We start from the raw sequence: 15,881 nt of genomic DNA, 5'->3' as shown, positions 1-15,881 counted from the left end.
TCATCCAAACCAGCACAAAATTTCACTGATGAGCTTCAGAAGTCTTAAAATTTTGTGGTCTTTGGTCTCTTTAAAGAACACAGAAAAGCATATAATTAATAAAGTCAAATAAAACACAATAAAATAATAAATAATAAAGAACCGTTCCTTTTGAACAATGAAACCAGTCATGTTATAATTAGATAAGAGGATTTATATTCACAGCTATAAACATGAAAGTGGACCATGAGACCGGATAAAGGCAAGGTTTTAATTCTTAAAAATTAATTACATGGCATTATTGTTATCAGTACACAGGATGCATTAATTATACAATTAATAATGAGATGAAAAGGAATTTTTTTTTTTTTTGCAACTTTAAGTCACTTGGGGACATTTGGTTTTATACAAGAATTGTCCTTCAGGCATTTCTATAATCTTGTTACTATGCAAAGTCAAGACCTTAAACCTGTTACTGGAAGTAGCGGATGGAATGAATCTCTCTTAATTTAGACTTTGTACTTACACTATTGCAGCAAATTTTAGATACCTCCTGTAATTGGGGTCTAAGGTGTAACAGATTTATTACAATTTCACCTTGTAAAATAAACTAAAGACTGATGTTATTAGAAGTAAAGTACACCCAATATACAATCAAGTAAAGGTGGCTTCCACTACAGAAAGCCTACAGGGTCTCTCGTACAGAGCTATCACCTAACAGCAATATTGCACTTACACTTCCAAATGAAGTTTTCCACTTCTTCAGAGATGCAGGGCTGGGCTTTGTGCTCAGCGGGGTAGGAATACATTCACAATAACCGACGTATTAGAGCTCCATTCAGTGTTCAATCTCACAGCTCCCAGCACACACCTGCTAATCCCATAACTGGGTCATTTGCTACGCCCTGTCTTGCTCAAACCAGATTCCAAAAGCTTGAAACCTTGCTATATACAAGAATTCTTGCCATATTAAATTGCCCATCTTTCATACATACACATAACAAGACAAAGAGATGCACCTCCTAACAAGGTCAGTCTTCCCCAGGAAAAGCCAAGTTTAACTGTCAGCAGGAGAACACCAGAGAGCCTGGACACCCCAAATGGACTCATGTGGGGTACGTATGGATGGGACTCACACAGGGTACGTATAGACCCTCTGTGCAGGTGAGTGGGTGTACCAGGGAACACCTCTTGCACTTCTGCACAAATGCATTGCAACACACAACATTTTTGTTACTATTTTGTTTTCTGTTATATCTCCATGAAGCAAACCCCGTATCATCCATTTTAAATTATAAATACTTATTTGGCAAATATCAGAAAAATGAATATTCTGCATTCAGTATAGGGCTGTTGAATATAATGCTTAGTAGTGTTTGACTTAATTAACTTAATTAGACTTAATTAAACTCCAATAGGAATTCAAAAGGGGTGTGGAGGTCTTGTTTGATGTAATGAAAGCTCTGGCAAGTGTTCATCTTTCAGCTTAAATCTTTCAAAATTAGGAACCTTTAAGTACACAGCCCTGTGTTACTACCACTAAGTAATTATTCCCAAGTGTTATCTTGGTTTTTCTGTGGCATTTTCCGTCTTCCTTCCCAATTACGGCCATCTGGGAGAAACGAACTTTATTTGCCAGTCATTTTGATTCCAGGTGTGTTCCCCATGACAGCTCTCCTTCCTCATCAAAGAGCTCACCTGCTTTGCAATCTTATCTTCCTCCTCCATATCCTGTCAGAGTCAGCTCTGCAGCTGAGCTGTGCCAATCTGATATGCGCCTATTGTGGGACTGCTCATTTCTGCTGTGCTTTTTAATATAAGCTGTATTTTGATTTGTTATTATTTGTATCATCATAGTCCCTTGAGAACCCAAGGAAGGGACAAGTCCCTCATTGTCCCCAGAACCGTTATCTACAAACAAAGCAACTCTATCAACCATACAATCTTCGTTCTAGAAGAGGAAGGTTTTGCTTGTTTTTTGTTTTGTGTTAGTGTTTGGTTTTGTTGTGCGTGTGGTTTTTCTTTTTGTCATAGAAGACTATCGTTTAATTACATTTCCTGAAACACTGGACAGCATTTCTATACAACAGGGACATCAATTTATAAAGAGAATGAAAAAAATTGTCCTTTTCTGTAATCAAAAGATGTCAAACTTTATTTGGACTAGCTGACCAAATATCCAGTGTTCAAATGGGAACTCAAGTAAGACCATCAAAATTTCCCATTAAAACCTTTGTCCTGTGTGCCTTGCTAATAACAAAGAGAAATTTTCCATTTTCAAACTAGCTCTATTATTATTATTAAGTTATAATATTAGAGTACCTCTGAGCAATAGTAATTAGTATCAAAAGCTCATTTTAAGTACTGGATAATGAGGAAAAATGCTTTCACCTGGAAGAGTTTAGACTACATACTAAAAAAAAAAAAAAAAGAATCAGCATCCACATATAATTAACCAAGGGCTAAATTCTAGGAGGTTCCACCTTTCTGGCCACACAGTGGCGAGGTACAAAACCACAAGTACAGCTCAGGTCTCAGAGGTGAAGTCAACAACCCACATGACTCCTGCACTTGGCTGTATGAGCCAACGTGAAAGACAGGGGGAAAGAAATGAAAGGCAACAAAAGGTAATTAAAATGGTTATTTTACAGAAATTTGAAATTATAACGCAGTCCAGAGTCACGGGGAAGTTTTTCCTTCAAGAAATTGCTTCTGCTTTTTGAGAGAATCTCTTGGGAAATCAGGAATTACACAACATTATTCCTTATCCATGTATCCAGGACTCTCCCAGCCACCCACTGCACATCCATTTTGTGTGGTTTGGTAACGGTGCACAATCTCAATAACTTCTGCTGAAGGAAGGCATTGCTTGGAACTTTACTCAGAACATAGCCACTATCTTTCCCAGAAAGTGTATTTTCAAATACAAAGAGCCTGAAGCTGCTGTGGTTTATTCTATTTTCCCCTCAGCCTCGATCCAATTTGCTTATAGCCAGTTGTCTGTGCACACGCAAAAAAGAGTCAGTCTTCTGAAAATTATGACTGCTATTTCTGGAAGTCTTCAATGTTAGAGGAAAATATTTAAAGTAAAGTATGATATTACAAACAGACCAGCGAATTTAGTATGGATTTTTTCTTAGGCTTTTTCCTATTTTGACTACGACAGCGCAAAGATAAGATGAGAGCTTAAAACCCTGGTTAGTGCATCCACACATTGTGTGTGGTTTTATATGTATACACACACTTTGAAATGTAGTCATGAATATTTACTGTGATATATTTACAGGCAGAAAAAAGAGCTACCAAATATGAAGACCTTTCCCCCCTAAATACAGGATATGTAATATTTCTTCTGTGGCTTTGGGTCAGACAGTACCAGTCTCTCTGTACAGAACACAAGGCAGCACCATGTAAAACTGACTTCAAAGAAACAGATTCTTTTACTATTTCATGCTTCTAAAAATCTGTCTGGGTACTGTGTTTTTAAAAGCTCAAGTTTATTTTGAGTTAGTTTTCTTCATCTGTTGTCAAAAATAAATATTTAAATACAGCAAGTACAATGTATTAGCCTTACCTAACAGCACTATTTAACATTCCTGTTGAATAATGACAGGCTCACACGGGAAAGATTTCATCTCTACATACAGCTTTCTGATGTGAGCCAGATAAGGCTGAAAGGACTTTTACTTTGTTATATACTATAAAAGGAAGTGAGTTTACGGGCAGGTCATTTAGGCATGTTGTGATTTAATGCGTTTTAAGGTTGCCTGTGGTCCTCACACTATTTTCTATATGCGTTACCAGTTCTGATATTGGGGAGTGGAAGAAAATACATCTGCCAGCTAACAGTTCACTGATGATGGCACAGAACATATTTCTACTGCTTATGTGTGAAATACCAGATTTAGTTCACAGGAATTCAGTATGAACAGCTTCTTTGGCTTTATGAAGTTCATGTGAATTCTGTATCCCCTTCAGCAGATGATGCTGATTTGAATGAAACCACCATCTCAAAATAGAAGACAACCCGAATGGCAAAATTTCAGTTGGTTTGCTGTGGACAGGGCTGAGCTGCAAGTCTGGACCATCTCACTGGAACATGACACACGAAGCATAAGGTTCATTTTTTTTCTCATCCTCCTTCAGTCTTCGAAATAAAATCCAGTAATTCTTTACCACAGATGGGTGACAATAACCACCTTTGCCGCATTCTTGGATACTGGGGTTTGGAACATTGCTTCACCTTGTACCATAGGAGTTCAACCAGATGGAGAAGAAAAACAGCAGGTGAAAACAACGCAAGTACAGAGCGGGATATATTCAAGCTGAGACCGGCCTGTGTCTTTATGTAGCTTTTAGAGTTCTTTAGATTCAAGGCTTGTGCTTGCTCACAGGTGGTTTCACTGTGAATTTATTAAGCAACCTGATACAAATGAAATATTTCTAAACCTTAGTAAATCTTGGAATTGGTCTGAGTCCTCAGGAGAAAGCTTTTATGAAAAGCTGGCATTTTTCTTTTTTTCTGAGTTTAATTGGAAACATTTTGCACGTTACACTAATCACCCCTTTGGGAGAACAAAAGACAAAAACTCTGCCAGCAGAACTCATTCCTGTTTGAGATCTTGATTTGTCAGACATTTGTATTTGCATCACAGTTGTATCCCACACCAGAAAGACTAATTTGTGAAGTTCATAAAAATTCTGTATTTCAAGCTAAGAACATAACACTGGTATCATTTACAGTAGAATAAACCCAAAATAGCTTTGCTGAAATCCATAAGGTTACAGCAAAATATGACTGATGGATGCATGATATAAATCAAATTTTAAGCTTTTACTGTAAAGTTGAAAGTCTCACCTCCCGAAATAATTTGTCTAAGCTCACAAAACATGATGTTATTTCTCTTCTGACTGTCCTAGAAAGACAGATACTCAGCACAGGTCGTAGCCAATGAAGCATTCATTACTCCTGCCATATTACTTTCAAGTTTTGCTCCAACTATTCATCATTCACTATTTGTTCATCTCCTGTATGTCACGCAGTGTCCCACATGATAGAGACAGCTAATTATGCTCTCAGTAATGAGCATTTTGTGTGAATTGTGCATGACTACAGAAACTGTTAATGCTGAAAGTCAAAAAAATTGGACTGACTGTGACATGGTACTTGACAAAATTACAAATGTTTGAAATAGGAAAAGAAAAACAGATGAATACCAAATATTTTAAGCAAAATGTGCTAATGATCATATGTAGACAATAAGATCTCTGCTCCAGTGTAACAGAACTGACAACAGTAATAACCATTTTCTAAGTATTCATTTAAAGAATATCCTATCCAGGAATACTTTTCATTAAAGGAAGAGATTAGCAGTATAAGATACAGGTGTCTTAGCTAATCACAAGGTAACTGTAAACTACGTGGCTGTGATAAGAAATTTGATTTTAAAAGCTATTTCCAGTAGGGATAGAGCAAGGTACTCACGGGATGCCATCTGCATTCGTCTGCACTGTTCTGATCACCTATACCCCAGCAGGAAAAATTCAACCTTAAATAAACTTGACCATTATTACAATAATAACAAGGGAATAGAAACTGTGCTGTGCAGAAAAGGTGTAGGAGAGAAATGTAAAAACTCAATGAAAAGATAATTGCAATAGAGAGGATCAGTGCACACAAGCAACAGGAAACAATAGTGACATGTAAGAACACAAACTGGGCAAATAACCAAAAAGCTTATTTAAACTGATACAGCCTTGTAATGAGGATGTGAATTCAAATCACGGAAGAATAAGGTTCCAAAACTACCAATTAACTTTGTTGTTGTTGTTGTTTGGACCAAAAAAGCAAGAGAAAATTTAAGAGGGTCTTTCTTTAAGCTAAAATGAAACAACAGTCATTTAACCTTATGTTTGTAACTAAGATGAGCAGTCAGAATTCAGTTTAATACATCTGAATAGTATGTAATACATTTTAGTATTATTTTCTTTATAGTTTTTTTACATTTCTTCCTTAAAAATAAAAACAGTTATTTATGAGGACGTGGCAAGGAATGACAGAAGATAGTTCAGAAACAGCGCTTTCTTTTCTGCTATTTTCTCCTGCCTGCTGAAAGAATCATTTCACATCACTGGCCCTGATCCCAGTATTTGACTGGCATGCCATACACTGGGGTGAAGGACAGGTTTATTTTCCCCCTGAGTTCCCATTTTTACCTCTTTGTCTTGTGCTCTCTGCACAGTCTAATTTGGGACTCCCATGCAGTAGCAGACAGGCTTCTCCCAAATCATTCCATTTGTCTCAGCTACCACTAGTGAGCCAAACAAGATTCAGACCTATTCATCACCCTCAGAGAGAGGGGTTTATACAAAAATAGTGGGTTTGGGTAAACACTGAAGCGCAGCCTATCTTCTTGTGCTCTACATAAATCAAAACTTTGTCAGTCTGCACTGAAACTTTTCATTTAAACGTTTTCTAGTGTTGATAAATACCTGCGATCAATTACATCAGTACAGCAAACCCCATCTAGGTTCTGAGCGGGTAGAGAGGAGGCAGCTAATACGGTGTTAATGTTTCTCATTTATTTTCCCATTTAGCAGGTGGATATTTCAGGCTCTCAGAAGAGGACAGCTTGCTCAGCCTCTCTTCGTGAAAGAGGCAAACCTGCAAACCTTTCCCATACTTCAGAGACGGCAGACAAGGACGGCAGAGCGCTGCAGGGAGCCGGCTCTGCTTTTGTGGGTACTTATGTAACGACAAGTTCAATGTGCCCCGAGTGACTGCAACAACCTAAAGGAGCTTTTAACATCAGATTCTTCCAGAAGTTATACATTCATAACCACAGTGAAATAATTCACATTACCAGTAATTGCTAGCAAAAGAGGTCTGAACAATGCATGAGCCCTCTCTAAAAGCCTCCACTGTCGTGATTGGTGTCAAGGGCTGGCCTTGCACTTACTTTTCCAACAAAAGTGTGTTTTCAGAAGACAGGATTTTCCAGCTAATACCATGGGCAACAGAGCTAGTAATAGAATGGCCCCTCCTACTCGTACAGCATGGAAATGGGTTGGAAATAGCATAGCAACCCAAATTCCGACTATGGCTGTGATAATGGACTGTTTTCAGCATCTTGTACAAACTAAAATGTTAGTCTGACTGTTAGAGAGGATGAAGATGGCTGGAATTGCCCTGGGACCCCACCTGAATCCAGGTATTGCCACACACTTAGATTGGGATGCAGGAAGGACAATTCCTTTGAGAGACTGAATGTGTATAGTCAGATTTGATCATAGATATTTATAAAGGCAGAGAAGAGAGGCACAGAAAAGACACCACCATTACGGTATCAAGGTCATATTATGCCCTGCAGCTGATTCATGTATTTATGGGAGTCCCGGGGAAAGCAAGAAGACATTGAATCCTGACACTCTGAACAAGAACACAGCTCTTCTTTGGCACAGAATCAACGAGGCTGATTTTTTGGTCGAGTTTGTCACACAAGCAAACGAGACCTCATCTTGATGAAGGCTTCTAAGTCTGCACTGAAATCCAGAAACACTCCCCTTCCGGAGACGGAACAGGAAGTGAAAGTGGAGCATTTGGGAATGTATTTCAAAATGAATGTTTCAAAGCTTGACTCTAAAGCTGTTTGCAATACTGAATTTATGTAATTTAAAAAACTAAAGAGAAGAAAATGAAAGTTTTCCTTAATCAATAAAATTATCTCCATATGAGCAATTCCAAGCCCACTTTCAGGCAATCTTATTTTGATGCAGAAAAAAAGGGGGTGGGGAGGAGGTGGTAAATAAAAAGTCTTGGACTAATATGCACTTATTTAAAAGCATTGTTAGTTTAGCCACTGATCTAAAAGTCAATATTTCACTCAGTTCTAGGACTCAAAGAGAACTGTCTCAAGCATTAGCTCAAAGAGCTAAACAAAATCACTTCTTTAATTAATGTGATTTTCTAAGAAGAGCAGACTCAATACATTTGAGAATACCAATGTCTCTTAAGACAGGAGGTTTCTTCACAAGCTCATCTTAAGAAGATTTCTCTGTACTTCTTTCCTATGCATATGTGTTCCAAGAAACGTTTAATGAGCTTCACAGAGTTACTAAAGAAAAAAAGTAGTCTAACTACTTACTTTCTAGATCTCTATTGAATTTCTTCTTAATTAACATATTACTGCTCTGTTTTCTCAAATTTAACTTTAAAGAAAGCAAAAGAACTTTCCAAATTAAGTCATGAGACAAGAATGTTAACAGCTTTTTTCACTCTACTAATTCGTATACTCATTAAAATTTCTGAGGTTTTTAAGAAGAAAGATAGCAATGACAATGTTTCTATTTTTAAAACAAAATCCACTTGACAAACTAAGCTCTTTCTTTGCTGGTTTTTTATCTGACAGAAATTAAGTCAAACTTATGTTTTAACCATACAAATGGTTCAAAGTGTATTCTCAAACAAGTAAATCTTTATGGTCCTGTATCGAGCTATGTGTTCTGCATTGGAACAGTGGCACTTCCGAAGATGGCTACTGGAATTCAAGGGTGTCACCAGTCTTCCTTCATATAGGAATCTATTCAAGGACATCTGTTTGAAAGAGTCCTTGGAGAGCCCTCTTACTCAAGCTATCATGGGAGCATCAACACTAGCACTTCGGTTTGGATCCAAAGTGGACTTTTCAAGTCAGTCTTCCAGTACCTGCACTGACTGAGCTCTGGTTGTGCCCCATCACCACCTCAGAGTATGAACTGGGAGATGGACTACAGCTGCAATTTGGCTTTCAATAGATGGGACCAGAGTGAAGGTAGTCCCAAGTGGAAACAAACAAACATAGTCAGAAGTAAATACAGGATGAAGGTCTGTATGTACCTACAGTTGTTACCTGGAGACAAGCAGAAGGTTTCATGAAGTGAATGGAAAGAAATAAGTGTTCCTTGATATGCCTATTTGAATACCACTCTCTCCTGTGACTCTTTCTTCTTGTCTGCACCAGATTGAAGCCCTGTGGAGTGGGCCAAAGCCCTGCGTCCTCAGAAACATCATTCTGCTTTACATTAGCATGAACTTCTGGGGTTCCTTCCTCCAGCTGAGCTTTCTTTTAGCTCTGCCCTAAGTTACACATTCATCATAGGGGTTTTTTAGATGCAGGAAGAGAAGGCAAATCTATGCTCCGCTTGTCACCTTGCTTTTTAGAATATAGCGGCAATGCAACTCCGCTACCAGCATTTCTGCTCCTGCCTGTTAACCCCAGCTGGCACATCACCTTTTCAATGCCAACATAGCCCTTTTTTTTCCTCCTTCCTGGGGATGTCTGTGATAGGCTTGCCCTTTTCCTTGTTTCCACTGGCCAAGGAAAACTAAGATGTCTTTCCCAGATGAGGCAGCATTATGAGATTTAGTACAAGCTCACCTTAGGTGTTACATTTTTCTCAAAAAAAACAAGCTAAAGGAAGAAAAGGAATTTCATAAGGTCAAAGTGGAAAAACAAAAAATCTTCCTTTTGTGAGGCAGGTTGCAGAATAAAGTACTGTGATCAGAACAGTACTTGTACCACTATGTGCCACCAGGTGGATATAGTCTCCACAAAGAAATTACATCAGTAGAACAAAGATAATACACGATTTATAGAGTTGCAATGATTTCAAACAATTGTCATAAACTCTAGATTAGTGATGACACTCAGAACGGGTTATGGGTAGATTTACATAAAGAAAGTTTTAGTGGTAAACAGACCCTCAGTCCCATGTGGTATACCTAAAGCAAATAAGACCACAGTGATCTCTATCAGTGAGGAATGTACACATTTACGAATTAAAAACAGGAAGCTTGCAGTCATCTTTTTCAAACTCAACCAGACTAGCTGCCTTTGCTGGAAGTGAACATTCAAAGGCACAATGATTTTAAGACTATAATTTCTATCAATTCTGTGAAGCATTTTCTGAAAATCAAGAAACAACCTTAATAAGCAATGAAGCAGTGAATCAAATACAGGAAGCCTGATGTAGGTCTCATATTTCTCACCCCCTTCCTTTTTGTTTTATTTGCACAGTCCACAAGCTGAAAACAGGTTTGTCTGCTAAACTAAAGAAACATGATAAAAACAGATAGCCCTACGAGTATTCTAGACCTTAGCACCATATGCAGTTTGTAACTACCTGCATCTTGCTACTTCGTGTTTAGCTATGACCCACCCAAACTTATTTTCTTTCTATTGGCTGCCAACTACTATGCTACCTCTCAGAGTCAAAGACCATGTAGATTAATAAACACGTATTAAAATTGTGTAGACTCAACTGCCCTGAAATCCCAGTTGGCAGTTTTACAACTACTCGGTCACTTCAGAAACTACTACAGTCTCTATCAAAATGTATCTGCACTCTTTGAAGTTCTGAAGACAAGGACAAAGCATAGTGTAAACAAGATGTCCATGGGCATTCTTTTTTTCTTGTTTCTTCAATACATTACCCTATTTCCTCTACTTCGATTAATCACCCATGCAGTTTTTCTTGGCAGAATAGACCTTGTTTCCAGATTGAACCCAGCTGCAGAACATAGTGACCAAGATGGTCTTACGATCAGCCAAATTGGGCAGACAATAAAAACTGAATACAGCGATCTCTACTTCCCTTTGCCTTTGAGATGAAATTATACGCCCCAAACATCCTCCTAGACTTAGGACAAATAACATCAAACTACACTTTGTTTCAGAACGACAGTGTCCAGATAAAAGAAAACAGATGTGACAAGACAAGAAATCAGTTGAAGCTAGAAGGGAAGACAGGACTTTAGCTATATGAAGCACAAGCACAAAATCTGTTGGGGCAGGAGGACCAAATGAGGCATTCAGGGTCTGCATTCACGTCTGTGAGTAACAACCATACGTGAGGAGTCTGTATTAAACACCCAGATTCTGAGAATCATTCAGGTCACCATACAAGCTGTTCAATATAAAGCTAATGTCTGTAAAAAAAAAGTGTTTACGTGATACTAAAAATTGAAAAGTACCTTAAATGTGCTACAGTGAGTTGGTATAGGGAAAAAAAAACAGATGGAGCTTTCTCTAGTCAAACCTCAACTTGAAAGACACAAGCCTTGCAGAGCTGAAGCTTAGTTGGTGGTGCACTTCGTGTCCTTCATGTAAAATATTCTGTCACTTTTAATTTTGTATCTTGTTTACTTTCTGTGTTACAAAAGAACTGGGACTTGTTTTTAGCAGCTCTGATTAAGTTTCTATTGATTTTCGAGACAGGAAATGGAACTTTCAGATTTCCCACATGAATTTAAAGCAAGTCAGATATTAACCTCGAGGTAAAACATCTGCCATGACATTCAAGGAATAGACAAGCACTATCTTACTGAAAACAGCGTCTGTGCTCAAAGCTGAGAGCTTGGGATTTGGATTTTGAGAACAATGCAAGCAATAGGACTGTATTTTTACATGTTCAAAAAACACACATAAATACATCCACATTTATTCAAATTTACATTCACTCACATATGCATTATTGCACATACATAAAAACATTTTATATACACACACTATTAAAGCGCTAATGGCTAAAGTGAGTCAGAGATGGTGTCAAGGGGAATTAAGGAGAATGTGAAAGCCAATGCAGAGTTGGAGAGAGACTTACTTTTTACATCACTTGTATTACATCTAACTACATAAATTCTATGTATTATTTTTGAGGATCAGTGTCCTCTTTTTCATCCTGTAACAATGGCCAATATGTACATGCACTTCATAGCTCATTACTTTCATTGTCAAACGTATTACTGCTATAGGGAGTGGCAGACAGTATTTAATAAACCAATTAACAAATAAATATGCATAACAATCTGAAATATATGCCATATTCAACACCTAATGACCTGAAAACTATTACCTTCCTCCTTGGACCATCATGGTAGTTTTGTTTAATTTAGCTGTTTGGAGATGTATGTGATACTAGTACTTACAGAACATGAACATTGGGGAAAACAAAACTAACCAAAATGTAAGAAAAATTCAGATGAAAGGAAAAAAAAAAAACAACACAGAAAAAAAATCTTTAGAGATGGATCCGAAGCATTTGGTTTCTTTTCTATCTTGTGAAACAGTCATGACTCTTACAGCTTGCTGGTGTTTTAAACGTTTACCTGCCTAACAAAGTTAGAATGCACCAACTGTTTTATCCAACAGACAAGTAAAGGGAACATTTTCAGTGATATTTCTGGACTTAAAAAAGTAAAATATGCATACTAACTTTTCATTAGAAGAGTGATCCCATTGAGCTTTGCATCTGACTGGAAACAAACCTGGAACCATTCTACCAATGCCTTTACCAACAGGAGCAGTGCTCTGCGGCTGGTTAAACTCTGGTCAATACCTTGAGTCTCATTACAAATACAATTGGTCAAAGCATTCAAACACCCTCCTAAAACAGCTTTGATCAACAGAGTAGAACACATTTGTAATGCATAAAATGCATAAATTGTAAACTTCAACACAACTACTGTAGACCAGGTAAATCATCTTGAAGAAGGCCTTTTAAATTGCACTTTTGGAAACATGAAAGCATACTGGTATTAAAATGTCAAGTTATATTTAAGATCAGATGACCCAGGCCCCTAGCCAAGAAAGACAACAAAGATCAAAACTCTAAGACCAGGTTAAAATGAACAAAAATGAAGAGCACTTAGCATCTACCATTACTGCCTGTAAGTTGGCATTATATCCACGTTCTGCATAACAATGAAAAGTACAAAATCTAATGAGAGATTTTAACAGTTTAAAGCCGTTGTTACATTTGTTGGAAAACTGAAACCATGCTGGCATTTTCCCTAGCAGTGATTCAGGAAGCCTTGGGTTTTCCTTGTTCAATACAAGACACACTCTTGGTCCCCAGATTTTTAGAAAAGGATGAAACTATACTGAAAATACGACCTCATCCCAAACTAAACGTGCTATGCTGTTCCACAGAAGACCATAGATGTTAGAAGGTTTTTGTGTGTGTGTGAAAGATGGTATAGAGCGCGGAATACATAATAAAAAGTGAATAAATACTTTGCATGAAAAATGGCATGATTAATTTCCATATGTGCACCTGCAAGATACCACGGTAGCTCACGTGTGTGAGAGGGGTAACACCACTCCTAACACTGTGTTTGTGGGACCGTGCTTCCCAAATGACCCAGCCATTACACCAGGTGGCTGAAATGAAGCACCTAATTTTGAAAGACAATTACAAAAGTTTTGGGGAAAATTCTCTAATACTTTCTATCACTACTAAATCATTCATGAGGTTGGAACTTAAACACGGAACCAAATTTTTTCTTCTTCATATCAACACATTACAATTTTATCCGGTGACTGCCTCTGTATAGATTGCAAAGCAACTGTAATGAGACTAGAGATCTACTTATGCAGCCAAAATATTTTAGGAAAGGTGCTTTCCACCTGAACACTTTTGTGTTATTGATATTTATAGAAAGAAAATTCTACACGTTGCCTATAGGACTGTCTGCCTACCACCCTCCTCCAGCTGCCATGAAACATTCCCACTGCCATTACATACATGCACCAGAAACACAAGGCTTCAGACTGGCAGTTTGGTTTACTATTTATTATCAGGACCTACTGAAATTGAACAAATACAGCCAAAGGAAAAACAAAAATGCTGGTTTAAATCTTCATCTGAATTACACTTAGTCACATTTGAATTGCACATCTGAACAGCCCATTTATAGTCACTTCTCGTGAGCATTCGGTTTACAGGCACAGATGTTCAGGGAAAATACATTTTAATCTCAGGATGAGATCATTTAAATATAGCCTTCCGTGAACATTCATACCAGTCAGGGAACAAGAAAAACACCAATCAAATTATATGACTTATCTTTTTAAGTTGTGCACAGATATGTATTTGAATTTCAGATGCCAATCTGAAAAAAAGTGCCTCAAAACTTTAAGAAACATTCAAGAAAAGGGCTACGTGATTATGGAAAGTTTATTCATGGTGAAAGAGATAACCATCTTTGTAAGAATAGCTCGAATCAGACTGCTAAAACAATTTGAAAAAAAAAATTTAGGAAAAACTATCCTTAGTGGACAGTTTCCTCATTTTTTTTCAAAACTATCCTTAACGGACAGTTTCATGCAATGGACAGTTTTACTGAATCTCTGGTGAGAACACAGTACTTCGATGTTTGATAACATTTCTATAGAAAGCAGAGGTTCAAACAGTAATGAACATACATTTACAAAGAAATTACCTAATTTGAAGGAAGGTGGAAATACATCTTCCACAGATGTTCTTCAGGCTGGAGTGACTCGGATGCTTTGAGTTTCTAGTCTAATGAATCTCACTGAAATCTAGTAGTTGACAACTAACTCTTTTCAACAAAGAGCTTCCTACAGAATTATCCTTTTCAAGGTAGCTCCCCTGTTCTCTTGTTCTCAGCGGGCGCAGGTTACGGGTGTCTGCAGTTAAAATGTGCTGTTTCAGAACTGCTGCCACTTCCCATTCCTCCACTGGGAGTGCAGAGACCACTGCCTGCCCAACGCACTGTCAGACAGAAACCTCCAGGCCACACTGGAGTCATTTCAGATAAATATCAAAAAGAGACAGAAGGTGTAAAGGTAGAAAGAGGACAGCAGTATTTCTTTACAGAAAACTATTTTCCATGACAGATGACAAGGATTTATTTCAAGTCTAAGTAAGTTGGAAAATATTTTTAAAAGACCAGCATAAGCAGTAAAGCATATTTGGGGGAAACTAACAAACAAATCAAAAAGACCAAAACAAACAAACAAACCAAACCAAACCCCACCACATATTACAACATAAACCAGGGAAAACCAGAAATATTTCTGTCAACGTGAAAGGTAATTTAGTTGCTTTCTTAAACCTTTCTCTGAATACAAAGCCACCGGAGTACTACCCATTTCATTTGCCTTTTCTTTCACTTCTGAAATAGGCACAGTGTTAATATATAAGGGTACTGTTAAACCTAAGGTTTGGGAAGTGTTCTGCGATCTTCAAATTCTGAGTTCCAGAAATGGTAAAACCACTGCAATTATTTTACCTTGACTTCATGAAAGATTAAAACACACTATCATGCAATGTAGATGATTACGTTAATTATACAGAGGTTTGATTCTGATCTATGTTAATTTTAAATGCAGACTTTCATACACTCTTCCAACATCTTCTGAGAACTTCCACTGAATATGGTAACTTTTCTAAGAAAATGTACATGGAAGATACTTCTGTTGCTAATCAAGTGTATAGGAGAAAGTGCTCAAATACTGGGACACATTCAGCTTGTTCAAATCAGTGTAACTACTGGTACTATGGAAATTTTCATTTCTGGTATTGTACTGTGTTTCTAAAGTATGTCACCAAATGACACAGAGAGTGCTAGGACCGTACATACTAGGAGCAAAGTCCAAATCAGTACAGGTATCAAGCAGTAAGTTAACACAAAGTTGTTTTCCAGTCTCTTTTTGTTGGTTTGCAAAGCAAAATATTCCTTGATTAATCAATCCTGTACCATATTCTTCCCCAAAAAATGAACAAGATGTCTCTACTGAAAACCAGTAAAGTGAAATGATCATGTTACTAACGGAAACCCATAACTCAAGTCTTAATTCCATAAGGAATAGTTTAGGCTTATCTTTATAAATAGTCCCACCCTGAATTAGCAAGATCAAAATACTTGGCAAAATGAGAAATCTTTTCCTGCTGCCTATGGCTCATTTCTGGCATTCACGTCCCAGAGATACATATAGTAACTGTAGCTTCAGAAAAACCTGAGACATGTTCTAAAGTCCTATGTATGAATAAGAAAACACACACTGGATTTTGTTGCTTCAGTTCTTCCCAGAATGCCATTATTTAATTTCATGCAAAGG

This window comes from Patagioenas fasciata, chromosome 14, assembly GCF_037038585.1.
Source record: "Patagioenas fasciata isolate bPatFas1 chromosome 14, bPatFas1.hap1, whole genome shotgun sequence".
NCBI lineage: Eukaryota > Metazoa > Chordata > Aves > Columbiformes > Columbidae > Patagioenas > Patagioenas fasciata.
This window is presented reverse-complemented; position numbering follows the sequence as displayed.